The following is a 14532-nucleotide window of genomic DNA, read 5'->3' as shown; positions in this document are numbered from 1 at the left end:
CCAGGTACCCTAATATTTCTAGTGCAAATGAGAGCATGCCATCAAACCAATTTCAGGTTACTGATTCACGTGAGAATCATATGATTCCATCAGATGAAACATTTTCTCAGGTTAACCATATATATATATATATATATATATATATATATATATATATATATATATTGTTTTGTTTTCTATTAGCATATTGAATATCATATAATCTTATTCATACTTAGCAGATGTTAACTTCAAGCCTAGAAAATGCTACAATTCCAATGAATTGTAAAAGCATTAATAACATAGAAGATTCGCCTGTACCTGTATCTCGAACAACTGAGCAAGATGGAGCAAACTTTATGAATCAAGTTCAAAATGTGGAAAGAGGACGGAGACCAAATCATGAGGATTCTAGTGCTAGAAAGAGAAAGATATGTGTGCCACCTGGTCATAATTATGGAGATGCTAGCTTTAAATAATGGAGTTGGTAGTACATGTTTAATGTCATGAATTTAGTAACTTAGTTTAGATTTTTTATTTTATTTTCTTTGACTCTATGTGTTATGTCAGTTTGAGGATTTGATGGTGAAAACAAAGTTAAGATTTTGCACATTGAAATATTCTTTAACTTCTTTAAAAGTTATTCTCCAGCTTTAGTTTTTTAATTTGTTTATCATTTGATTCATGTATTTGATTTGAATAAGATTATAAAGCTCTATATTGTTGAATTGATATGCAGCAAAAATGTTCTATTATTTCTTTTAGTTGATTAGTATTTTACATGCCAAAGCTTTGCTTCCTCTTTCTTAGCCAAATGTAAAAGAAATTAGTATGCTGAGAGCAAGTTAATCTACCTGTGTTAGTTTGTTCAGCCTTTTGAGGAGTTGCTGAAGGTGCATAATCACAAATCCTGTTCTGCAGCTAGTCGTTGGTCCAAGGATATAGAGAAATAACATTTTTCAATTCCTGCAAAGAGCATACTAAAACTTAAAAAGAATTGCATTCATTGACAACAGTTACAAGATGTAACTACAGAAGCCTTTGAAATTCATTGAATTCATTGAGGTGATCAATGACAAATGTAAGACTTTGAAATATACTATAGAAAATGGGTTAAATATTGCTGATATTACTTTAATCTGCATCTGTAAATAAACATTACTCGTGTTACTACAATTCTTTAATCAGTTGTAAATTAAAAACCGAAAAAAAAAAAAACGAAAGAAAAAAAAAGTGAAATTTCAGGGAGGAGCTAAAAGAAACTTCATGTGGCTAGGTTGTGAGACTCACATTTGAGCTCTCACGATCTTGAACTTTCATTCTGACATTTCATCAAACACATGTTGTGCCTTTGCAAACTTGAACTCTATCTTTAGCATTTATTTAAACAGATGCCATTTATGAGTAGAACAATGAGTTTCTTCACCAAAAATAGATTAAAGGTACAACAATGAGATATTGAAACAACTAGAAGAGGCATATAATTTTCTCAAAGCATGTAGTTTTTCTAACATAGTTTTGCGATCTGCCTGCGCATGTCTACGAAAGTCAAGTATTTTCATGACAGTTTAATGTCAAATTCCTATTAGTTCAGTAAATGCATCCAAAACAATGAGTTCTCTCTAGTATGCATATTTTAATTGATAGGAATTGACATAATTTCACGTTGGACCAATCAATAGTAGTTTAGTTGGCTTTTCATAAGTACTCTCAGTTGTTTACACCTTTCGATCTGAGGATTTATTCTCAACTTGTCCCCAATTTTTTATTTTTCTTTTATTTACTCTATTTTATATATAAAAAAAATGATATGGCAAATCTTTTAATTAATTGACTTACATGGAGATGACTACGTGGCTTTTAATAGCCACATGGAATAAGTTTATTTGGAAACTTGAATTTAAACACTTAGATGATACAAAATACAAGTTTAGTATTTAATTTGAAACAAATTAAAGTTTAGTGACAAATTTGATACAAATAGCATAGTTTGGTGACATTTTATGCAATTAACCCCAACTTCTTTTATTAAAATTTGTGCCCTCCACTCCACCACACAGTCTTTGTGGACGGATGGAGTATTACATATTGTTTGGGTTATATATTTCCAAAAGAAACTCAAATTAGTAATACAAAATCTCATGTACACCCGGACCGTACCCGACCCGAATCCTCACCCGGATCTAATTCAACTGGACTATTCTACCCGAATATCAAGTGTTAGTGTCATTAACATGTAGTGTTCGTGTCATTTTAATATATTGTTAGTGTCATTTACATGTAGTGTTATTGTCATTTTTCAAATAATGTCATTTGTAAAACAAAATAATGTTAGTGTTATTTTTGAAATAGTGTTATTTGTAAAACAATATAGTATTAGTGTCATTCCAAGATCGTGTTAGTGTCATTTCGTGCTAGTGTTAGTGTTAGTGTCATTTCAAGAAAAAAATGGGTCAAGATAGTTCAGTTGGGTCAGGATTCGGGTCGGGTACAATCTGGGTGTACAGTACACCCGGGTGTACAAGAGACCACCTCAATCAGTAAAGATTGTTTTTCTTGATTTTACAATTTATTTTGAAAGTAACTAGTGTGTAACTTGTTGAATATCCACAGAGAATTATTTTAAATAGTTATTTAAATTATATAATATTATTTATGTATAATGTAATTACTTATTTATAAATTATTTTTAAATTTATTTAAGTTGAAGTAATATAATTCAAGTTGTATTAATCTCAACCATATTTCTCAATTAAATTAAATGTTAACTTTTTGTTAGAATAATAAATATGTCTTTTTATATAAGTTTTTATTTAATAGTAACATTTTAAAAGAGATCAATGTAAGATTGAAGTTTTTTTTAAAAAAAATTGAATTTGATGGAGGGATTGATGTATCACATTTGTTGTCAATTGTATGTAGACAATATTTTAATTAATTTTGTACAAGTTGTTTAAATTGACAAGTAAGATTCAAGTTAAGACCTTATTTGTCATTTGAGCATCATCTCATCTAAACTCCATAAGATTATATCATCATCTAAATGAGTATCATCTCGTCTAGACCTTAAAATTCAAGTTGTTTACATTTTGTACAAGTTGTTTAAGTTTTTATGCGTCAATTTTTTTTAACATCACTATCTGAAGCTTTAAAATTCAAAGTTGACTTGTGAGGTTGTATGATTTGGAACTTGTAAGATCATAACTAACTGTTGCGTCCAAAAATAACAGTTATAACAGAAATCTAGGTGATCTAACAATGAGAAGATACATCTTTATTTATAGGCAAACTATTAAGAATCCTAATAGGAAACTGACTTTATAATCGAATTCTACTCAAACTAGGTTCCTTCATACTTATCCACAAAATGTTGTCGTGATCATAGGCGCGAATCCTTCTTGCATTGGAATCTTCTCCATATCCTGGTAGGAATAAGGTGATCTCCATATTTCAGGGCTAATTACAGGCTGAATAGGCCTGCTCCGGGTTGATTACTACACTCAGGGTTGAGTCAACCCTGTATTGACCAAATCAACCATGCTCGACCGAAATCAGGCCCGTTTCAGCTGTTATCGTTTGAAGAAATAAGGAATGCATATTTTATCCTCATCAACTCCTCCCCCTAGTCTAGTCAAGACATGACTTTCAATGTCTTGGCTGGACTAGAGAACTAGTCGTGCAGGGTGACATTTCAAAATCCCAACTTTGTCCTCTATTTGAAATCAAGTAAATGCTTTATTTCTCGTTCTTACCTGGTAATTTCACGACTACAGGGTTGATTTTGTTGACACGGGGATGATTTTCAGGGTTCTCGTGCAGGCTTCTTCCAGTGTTTTGTTGAACTGACACGTGTTCGGACACGTTTCTGCGCGTGAGGAACCGTTCGCTTTCTCACGCGCTTAATACCGTACATTCGGGCTTACTCTCCTTTTTATCCATTCATTTTGTCGCGGTTTTAATAAAAACCCTAACTTCTTCTTTTTGAATTTTTACTTCGCACTTTTACCTGCTGTCTTCGTCTTCCTCAATCTTTCTTCGACCCTCTCTTCTCGTTTTCAGTCATCTTCCCCGGCGAACCCTTAGTCTTCCAGGTACCTTCTTTTCTTTTTCCTCATTCTATATATTTATGGCTCCTGATATTAAGATGAATTGCGCGAGACTTGGACCCTCCACAGTCCATGCATCTGAACTCCAAAAGATAAGGGAAATTCTGCACCTTCCTCACCCAGATTTTACTCTTCATACTCAAAGCGCCGCTTTCGAGAAGCCCGATGATGAGGACCTTCCACCCACAATCATTCCCATGTGGGAAACTCAGGTCACTTTCAGCCTACGATTACCTCCTCCATTTCTAATCAAGGTTGCTAACTTCTTCGATATCCCTGTCTTTCAAATTTCCCTTTCGGCCATTAGGCGCGCCTTAGCCTTCCATATTATGTTGGCTTATTTTAGGGTGGAGAACACCGCTAGGGTGTTTTATGAGACCCAAGTAATGAAAAAGTCTGACATCTTTTATAACTTTTCCTCTGTCTCTTCGTATAACATTAATTTCCTGGACTGCTTTGATTTCTACGACCGAGATTGGAAGAATAGATATTTCTTTGTTACTTTGAATAGGGGGATTGAGCTAAGACATATAACCTTTACCAAACCTGATGGCACTCAGAAAAAAGAGGTCTACGTTCCTACTAATACAACTCCTTTGCAGTGGGTAATGGAACTCCTTCCTCAAATCAAAGGCTTAGATATTAAGCGTATTTATCAGGATAATTCAGCCCTTGCTGACTCAGGGTTGTTTGAGCTTTTCCTTGCTGATGAGATTGGTAATTTGCTTGCTATAAACTCGTATGCTGTATATCAGGGTTGATTGGCTTAGTGTTTTTATTTTCTTCTTTATAGACGTGAGGTGGCAAGAACGCACCAAGTTGAAACAACCCTTTCCCAAGAAAAGAAATTGTCATCACCACTTCAGACTCCACTCCCTCTGAGGAAAAATTCGAGAGAGCTGGGGCATCCAGCACAGCTGGTGAGTTGCCAACATCACTTGTAGGGAACTCCCCTATACCGACCTCTCATATCTCCCAACTTCCTTTATCATCCCTTCCTACATGTGAACAGAGAACCCCACAAGCTCCACCTCATGGGGATCCTACCGCCATTTTATTTTCGTCTCGTAGGGGGTCCATTTATCTCCTTCAAGCTGCATGATGAGGATGATGAGCCGGCTGCTAAAGAAACGGCTGAGGTTGCGGGGAAACGCAAGGCCACTGAGGCAGCCAAGGGATCTCAACAGATCAAGAGATCTAAGTACCAGTTAAAAGGCCTCACCAAAACTACAGGGAAGGGCGTAAACGGCCTGCATGACGATAATAAATTTGGCCCTGTCTTGAGCATGATAAGGTCTGAACTTTATCATTTATTCATGAATCGGGGTCATGCAGCGGACGTGGCCAAGATTCAGACTGAAGATAACAACAAAGTTTGTGTGGATGCGGTCAGAAACTTTCTTTTTGTAAATTTGATCTTTCTCCATGTCATTGATATGTTTAGTTGGTGTTCATGCTGCATTTCTTGTGGTTCGTCCCCTTGGTAATTACACTGTACATTTGCAGGTTGAAGCTCAATTTCATGACATCGTGCTTCGGTGTCAAGCAATGGATGATCTTATGGCTGAATTGGCCGTACCAAGGCCGATTTGCAGCAAAAGGACCAGGGAGCGACCCAGTTCGCTGGAGATGGAGGTAGAAAATCGCAAGGCCAACGAATCTAACATGGCCTCCTGAATTGCCCTATTAGAGGCTGAGAATACCAGGCTGAGGGCAGAAAAATATGAGAGTCTCGCCAAGCAAGGCCTCGAGCACACTCAACGTCTTCAAGCTTTGACAGAGAAGCATGCTTTGATAGTGCAACAAGAAATGAGAAGGGGGTGTAGGAATATTAAAGTTAATTAATACTCGATTTGTCTGATGATCGTCTCTTGGATTATCTTAATTCACCATACATAGATTAAACCTAGCATGCTCCTATTAATTTAAATACTGCACCGAGGAGTTCAGAAATACCTGAAGAATTCCTAAGAATTCATAAATTCATCGTTGAACAGGTAAGCCAACTTCAACCCTTCGTTTGAAGCCTTAAACGTCCTCCAATCATATTTTTTTCTAGAAATACGACTTTCCTGTCTTTGAGAAAGCTTTCCGTGATCGCCTGTTTCACCTCAATCGAAGTTCTGTAGAGAAAGTTATGGTCATTCTTCCGAAAATGCCAGAACTTGATTTTCTGCGAAAAATTGACTCCAGCTCTGATCTTCTAGACTATGTCTCGTTCAATCCCCAACGTCGGATGGACGACGATCTTCGAGGATTCTCCGAAGAAAATACCCACTCAACAGGCGCTGCTCAACTCTCACAGAAAACCTAACTTGTAATATGAAATTACGTAATTCTTATTTCTGTTCTGAGAGCTGTTGTGTATTTATAATTATAAATACAGGATATGGGCCAGACTTATGAGTTGGGCTATTTTTCTCCTACTGGGATCAGGAGTCTTTGGGCCAGCCCATAGATCAAATTAAAGGAATAAAGATGGGCCTCACATGAATTAATTTTTATGATCAGCCTCGATCACAATTAATTCATAAATATTACTCCCTCCGTCCGCCAAAATTATGTAAAAATTACTATATTTGGCGTTCGCCAAGATTATGTTACTTTCCTTTTATGGCAATGGTCCCACCATCTTCTTTAATATTTTATCCTTACTAACACTCTTTATTTACAAAAACCCCACTCAAAACTCAATCTCAACCACACATCTCATAAAGTGGTGGGACCCTTTTTCCACTACATCAAAATCATCACTAATTTTTATTAAATCCCGTGCCCAAGCAATTTTACATAATTTTGGCGGACGGAGGGAGTAATTCATTCCACTAGAGAATCAATATTGACTTACCCCTTTATTGCTGATGATGAGTCGGGGCTTGTATTTTAGACTTATCGAACCTCGTATTTAAGATATCCAACATCCATTAATTAATTAAAGCTTCTGACAGCTTATATTAATTAATTTCTTATTAATCCTTAAGTAGTACCACTCAACTTTATTATTGCACCTGAACTTAATCAACCTGCAGGGTTTAGTGCAATAAACCTTTTGAGCTCCTTAAGGGAATGTTATCATCTTATACCTGATATGGTCACCTAATACAAATTACCAAATGTCATATATAAATTGCTACCACCCAAGATACAGAGTACTCAAGTTAAAATGTAACTCTCACCCATAGTACATCAAAGTGATACACAAATTTATATAGACACCTGAAATCTTATTAGGATTTAGGTCTCATTAAGTCACCGAGATCTTGATTCTTCACTTAGGTCAGACATAAGAATACATCTCATTGTGATCCTATCAATACGTTTACACGCACCAGTATAGACAAGTAGCCAAGACAAACTACTTCCATCTGTATTGCAGCCTAAACCAACAACTCGTCCTAGAGTGCTCTCGGCTGTGATCAATTTTTTTTTATCTCATAAGGTTATTCCAATTATATGGTCTTCTGTGATCTACAACACTCCATATAATCTACTTATATAGAGATAATTGGACATACATATGCAATTATGAAGAATTCATATATGAGATTATATAGTGAACTCAGGAATCATTGTATACAAGCATAAAAGTTCTTGCTTTCAGTATACAAATCCAACAGGGGGTTCATTTCTGGAGCCACCAGCCAGAGGAGGGAGGTTTTCCTCTCCCCGCAAAAGCAACAGTTCCTTGACCAGTTGGTGCACAGACTGTTGGAAGGCTATTGCCAGACCCCACAATTTGGTGATGATTTTTCTGCCGGGGTGCTTTTCCTGGTTGGGGATATAGCCAGGAAAACTTTGAACATGGTGGAGGTCAGCCCGGAGCAGAGGGCTGCTCTGGATGTGGACAAATTGATCGATTCCCTGGATGGAGAAGGCCTACACCGGGCTGCAGGAGTTGATCCCTCCCTTCCTAAGGACTTAGAGGAATAGGTTATCCCTATTCTGGATAGGGCCATCAGGGCATTCGTGGATGGGGATGAAACAGTGCCTCTCCCTGCTGCCCTGGTTTTCAAGACACCCTGCCTTGATTCTATTCACCAATCTCTGCCTCGGTTTGCTGGCACTTCTCCTAGCTTTTACGGTAGTTCCTTGGCAGCCATATGCCATTTCCTAGGTATTTTTCTTGTCTTTCTTTGTTTTTGATTTACCGTCCTATTTTGACATCCCTATCTCTGATTCTTTCCCAGATTTCCCTATTGCCTCTTCTACTGCAGTGATCACGCAAGCTACCCCTGATGTTACCTCGGCCTTTGGGGCTTCTGTTTCTATAGTGATCATGCAGGCTGCCCCTGATCTTACCTCAACCTCTGGAGTTTCTGCTTCTGCACCTATTCAGGAGCCTTCTTCTGCAAAGCCTACGCTTCCAAAAGAGACTGATCATCCTGTTCAGGAAGTTGATAACCTGGACTTGAACGATGATACGACGGCGAAAGAAACTTCTCTTAATGCTCCACCCACTGGATCAGGCTCAATACAAGTAGATGTGGCTAAATTGGTAGAGGCAGATGAATAGGCGACCTTGCAATCTTTCAGTTCTGATCATCTGGCTGGGTGATTTGTAAAAACTTTCAGACTTCCTGTTTCCCTATTTTTGTAAATGATTTTTTCCTTTGTTTATAATGGATTTTGATATTTTCTTCTATGTAATTGAATGCTTGTTTCTGTGTTTTCTATTTTTGCTTGTTGGGTGTCTTACTTTCCTTCTGAGCTCTGATTGTTCGTTGCAAGTCTTTTATATTTTTCTTTAAATCTTTATTTGGTCAGGGATGACTCCCTTAAGTTTTTCGTTCAGCCAGGGATGATTCCCTTAAGTTTTTCGTTCAACTAGGGATGATTCCCTTAAGTTTTTCGTTCAGCCAGGGATGATTCTCTTAAGTTTTTCATTTAGCCAAGGATAATTCCCTTAATATTCTTTTCGTTCAGCCTGGGTTAATGGTATCCTTTCCACTCTCCCCTTCTTCTTAGTGACATATGCGTGGTTTCACAAGTATGTTACTGTGAAGGATTCGATCTTTCGTTCTTAAACCGGAGTATTTTATTGATTAGAAGAATACTTCGGCCCGGACCTCATTAAAACCCAGTGGGAAAAAAAGTGTCCGGTCTAATACAAACTCGCTATAAAAAAAATTAAAACTGTAAAGTGATTCAGGCCTGCGAGTATCCAGCCTTTAGGGACCCTGATGAGTCCCTGCTCATCATGCAAAGAACTTTTTGAGCATGTTGATGTTCCATGGACGCGGTAGAACTAACCCTGTTTCATCCGCGAGTCTGTATGCTCCTCCTTTCAACACTTCTGTCACAATGTAGGCAGGGGCGGGGCTAAGAAAACATACGCCCTGTGCGAATTCTTAAATTTGGGCCCTATAGTTAAAAAAAATTATAAACTAAATATTTGATTAAATAATACATTTTTGTGTCAAATTATTTAATAAATATATAAAAACTTAGTCATGCTTTTAATAATAATTAATGAAACCAAAAAATAAATAATACTACAAAATATAATTATTTTTTTTAAAGAAACTACTTACTCTAAATTTTAAAAATCATTGGAAAAAACTTAGAAAAGAGAAGTTGAAAGTAAGAAATTTTAAAAAAGACTAAATTTTTTTTAAGCTTGTTAAATTTTGTTAATAAGAGAAGCTTGTTAAATTTTAGAAAACAGAATACATCTTTTGAGGGTACCTTCGAAATTTAAAAAAGACTAATGTTTGATTGCTTATATAAAAGCTATCTCTTATTGGCCAAAAATTAAAAAAGAAAAGCATTAGATAAAAAACCATTAAACCTAAAAAGACAAAAACGCTGCACCGAGGATTTGAACCCGGGATGAAGCAAAATTTCAAAATACTCTCTGCCACTAAGCTATACTACAAATATTTGTAATTGAAAGAGTCGGAAATTTTATATCTAATACTTGTATGGATTTATATATTTGGGGCCCCTATTTTATCGGGGCCCTGTGCGGTCGACCACCCCGCGCAGGGCCCAGAACCGCCCCTGAATGTAGGGCCCCTCCCAATTGGGCTCGAACTTTCCAATAGGCTTTAATGCGTCTGTTCTCTTCAGCACCAAGTCATCCTTTTCGAACCTCCTTAAGTTCACCCGTTTGTCATATCCTGCCTTGATGATATTCTTGTATTTAACAGCCCTAATTTAGGCTAACTCTTGTTCTAGATCTATCATATCCAGCTCTGCCTTTCTCATTTCTTCGTTCTGCTCTTCCGAGTATGTTTGTATCCGATGGGAGGTCAGTCTAGCCTCAGCAGGGACGACTGCATTGGACTCGTATACTAGTGCAAATGGGGTTTGCCATGTGGCAGTTTTCGTGCTTGTTCTGTGTGCCCACAAGACTGTATCTAACTCCTCAGCCCACTTTCCTCTGCATTTTTTCAGCCTTTTCTTGATTCCATCGCAAATCGTTTGATTTGTCATTCCCACTTGTCTGTTAGCCTGTGGATGGGCTACCGACACAAAGCATTGCTCTATGTCCATACAATGGCAGAAATCTTGCATCCTTGCGCTGGTGATTTGCATTCCATTATCAGATCGGGCTACCACTTTATGTGACAAGAAATAAGGTCTTAGCTTTCGCACTGTAACCATAATGGACAATGCGGATTTCTCCACCTTTGTGTAGTTCAACTTTGGGCCTTGCATCACCCTGCTGATGAAATAGATTGGCTTTTGTTGCCCATCCTCCTCCCTGACCAGGACAGAACTTGATCACTATTTTATTAGTGACAAAACTGCAACTATAACAGTGTAATTGTAGCACATAAATAGCAAGTAGAGTATCATATCCACGAGGACTGATAAATGAAATTACTCTAAGTAATCCTATCAAGGACTCTACCAATATCCAAGCAAAACACCAAGATGAATGAAATAAAACTAAACTCAAGAAGAAACAAATAAAATCAAATAGAAAATCAGATAATAAAACGACTGATCCTAGGGATGTAAATTCATAAATGAAATTCACATAATCAACTTATTAATCCTAATTACCAGTTTAATCCAGCTATGATGAGAGATCACACATATAATTAAATACTCTCGTCAAAGCAGCAAAGATCATAGATTAATAAATTATCTATCTCCTTCAAGTCTCAAGATAATCTACTAACTCCCAATAGCTCTTAAGAATAGCTCCCTATGATCCACCTATCTCCGACAGGTCTCAGGATTAAAATCATATCATACATTCCTGAATCCGCTAAACAGTTATCTCCGTCAGGTCTCAAACCGAATAGCTATACATGCAAACCATTGATCAGATAATTCACAAGAAATCAAGCACTATGAATTATGAATCATAAACTAGAAGGCAAAAAGGTATTAACAAATTAATCACATGAATCTAATTAACTATTTACAAACCCTAGAATCAGATAAAGAACTTAGCCAGACATAGCAAAATAAATTAAAAGCATAATAAATAAGAAAGCAATAATAAAAACTGAATTATATAAAATCCGGAATGAATGTTGAATGACGATCTTGAATCTTGCAGGAAAATAAAGCTAATCTATGAAAGAAATAGAATTCTAATTCTAAAACTGAAAAAATATGAAAAGAGTAAGAAAAGGGGTGAAAAGAGGTAAAGAAATGTGTCTAATAGGTCATGAAAATGACCTATATATAGGCATAGGAGATAAATACAGTACAGAACTCAAAAATACTGATAAATTCCGAAAATTCGGAAATTCCCGTAGGACATTATTCACTGTTGCGTGCGACTTTCTTGTTCTAGCAATATCTTTCTCGTCTGAACTCGGATTTATGAATCGTTTGCGCCTACGAACTCGTATCGAGACGAAATACCTTTTATTAACACTATCGGTCTAAATTCAGACTACATATTTCTGTAAAATTCATCAAAGTACGAGCAAGTATCATATTTCACAAGATAAAGCAATTTAAATACAAAACAATTATCAAACACTCAATTTCCCATAAAATTGACATCATAATAATATTAAAAACCATGGAAAAGTGAGTGTTATCAAAACTCAAAGAATTTTCTCCCACGGCGATGTATAGATATAGGGTTTCTCCTGGGACAGGCTTCTTAAGCACTGGTAGGGTCGCCAGGTAGTCCTTCAATTTTTGAAAAGCTTGTTGGCATTCTTCATCCCATGCAAACTATTTTCCCTTCCTTAGGATTTTAAAGAAGGGGAGGCTCCGACAGGCAGATCGAGAAATAAACATGCTCATGGCTGTTATTCTTCTGTTGAGTTTTTGTATTTCGTTGATGTTCTTTGGAGGCGACATATCCAGTATGGCCTTAACCTTATCCTCGTTCACTTCTATTTCTCGGGTTGTCACCCGATACCCCAGAAACTTTCATTTTTTAACTCCGAATGCACACTTAGCAGGGTTGAGCATGAGATGGTTTTATCTAGGGGTGTAATCGAGCCGAGCCAAGCCGAATAGTGTCTTGTTCAAGCTTGGCTCGTTTAGCTAATCGAGTTTTTTGATTAATTATCGATCGAGCTTTAATCGAGTCGAATACAGTGCCGAGCCTAATCGAGCTTTTTAAATTTAAAATTTTATTAAAAATTTTAGTTATTTTCCTAATACATAAGTTAATTTTCAAATATATAAGTTATTTTATTCACAAAACTATAATATATTTACTATTTTCTTGTAAATAAATGATGTTAATTAGATACTTAATCCAAATATTACTACATATAGTATAAAATATAGTAAGACATTTAATGAATAATCTTATGTTTTTAAGATAAATCACTTCACGAGCTTGTTCACGAGCTAACGAGCCGAGCATCGTCATGCTCAAGCTTGGCTTGTTTAGCTAAACGAGCTGTTCATTAAATTATCGAACGAGCTTTTATCGAGTCGAACGTCGAATAGCTCACGAGTAGCTTGGCTCGTTTACAGCCCTAGTTTTATCTGATAACTGAGAAGACTTCCTCTAGATCTCGGGGGTGTGATGTCGCCTTTTGACTTTTGACTAGCATATCATCCACATAAACAACCATGTTTCTCCCTATTTTATTTTAGAAGATCTTGTCCATCATTCTTTGGTATGTAGCTCCTGCATTCTTAAGTCCAAAAGGCATGCTCGAGAATCCAAAAATCCCTTCACACACTGCAAAAATGGTCTTGTCGATGTCGTCAGGGTGCATCTTAATTTGGTAATAACCCTGATATACGTCCATCATGGACAGCAGCTCACATCCAGCGGTCGCATCCACTAGTTGATCAATACGCGGGAGGGGTAATGGTCCTTCGGGCATGCCTCGTTGAGATCCCTGAAGTCAATGTACATTTTCCATGTCTTCTCTTTTTTGGCCACCATCACGACATTAGAAATCCATGATGGGTACTGTACCTCCACTATATGCCCCGTTTTTAGCAAAGCTTGAACTTGCTCTCTTATTGCAGCCTCATTTTCAGCTCCTAATGACCGAAGTTTTTGTTTAACAGGCTTGATTTTGGGGTCCACATTGAGCTTGTGTTCTGCCAATCCTCGATCGATTCCTTTAAGGTCCTCGTGCTAAATACGAACACATTCGTATTCCTCCTTAAACATTTTATAACCTCCTCTTGAACCTCAGGAAGCATGTCCGTTCCGATCTTGGTAGTGAACCTTGTATTGCCTGGTATGAGTTCGATACTCATGTAATGTCCTCCAGGCATAATCAACGACTGATCTGGATTGTAGCAGTGCTCTTTGACTTCATCGAGTTCCTCCCTATTTTCTGAGACTGTTCCTGTTTTGCATCTTTTCTTTCTTGCCTCCAATTCACCCTGTTTTGCCTCATCCTCCGGTTGGGTTACCATTCTAACATAACATTCTTTAGCTGCCACCTAATTTCCATACACTTTTCCTATCCCGTCTTCTATTAGAAATTTCATCTTTAAGTAATACATCGAAATTATTGCTTTGAAAGTGTCCAATGTCGGCCGCCCCAAAATTATGTTGTAAGCAGGCTTCATTTGGTTGATCACCAAGAAATCTAACACGTGAGTCTTTTGGGCTGCAGGGTTGCCCAAGGTAAGGGGTAGCTCAACTCGTCCTGCAGGGACAACCATTTCTCCTAAAAATCTATATACAGGCTTCGGTGCTTGCTTTAATTGAGCTCCTATGTTCATGGCTTGGAGACATTCCTCATATAGAATGTTGACTGAGCTTCATGTATCCACAAAAACTCTGCGGACTATGCACTCTGCCAATTCTACCGCGCATACTAAGGCATCGTTGCGGGGCCTTATTAATGGTCTTTCATCCTTTGGTCCGAAAGAGATTTCAGCATCCCTGTTTGTGCGAGTAATGGCCATTACTTGCCCTACTCGAGCTTTAGCAGTCCTGATCATAGCCTTTCGTGCCCTGTTAGAAATCCCCTTTATTTATCCTTCCACAATCATTCTTACTTCCCTGTTGGGCAGCCTTGGTGGCGGTGGGGGTGTTGGACTC

This window comes from Salvia miltiorrhiza, chromosome 2 (genome assembly GCF_028751815.1).
Source record: "Salvia miltiorrhiza cultivar Shanhuang (shh) chromosome 2, IMPLAD_Smil_shh, whole genome shotgun sequence".
In the NCBI taxonomy this organism is placed as follows: Eukaryota; Viridiplantae; Streptophyta; class Magnoliopsida; order Lamiales; family Lamiaceae; genus Salvia; species Salvia miltiorrhiza.
This window is presented reverse-complemented; position numbering follows the sequence as displayed.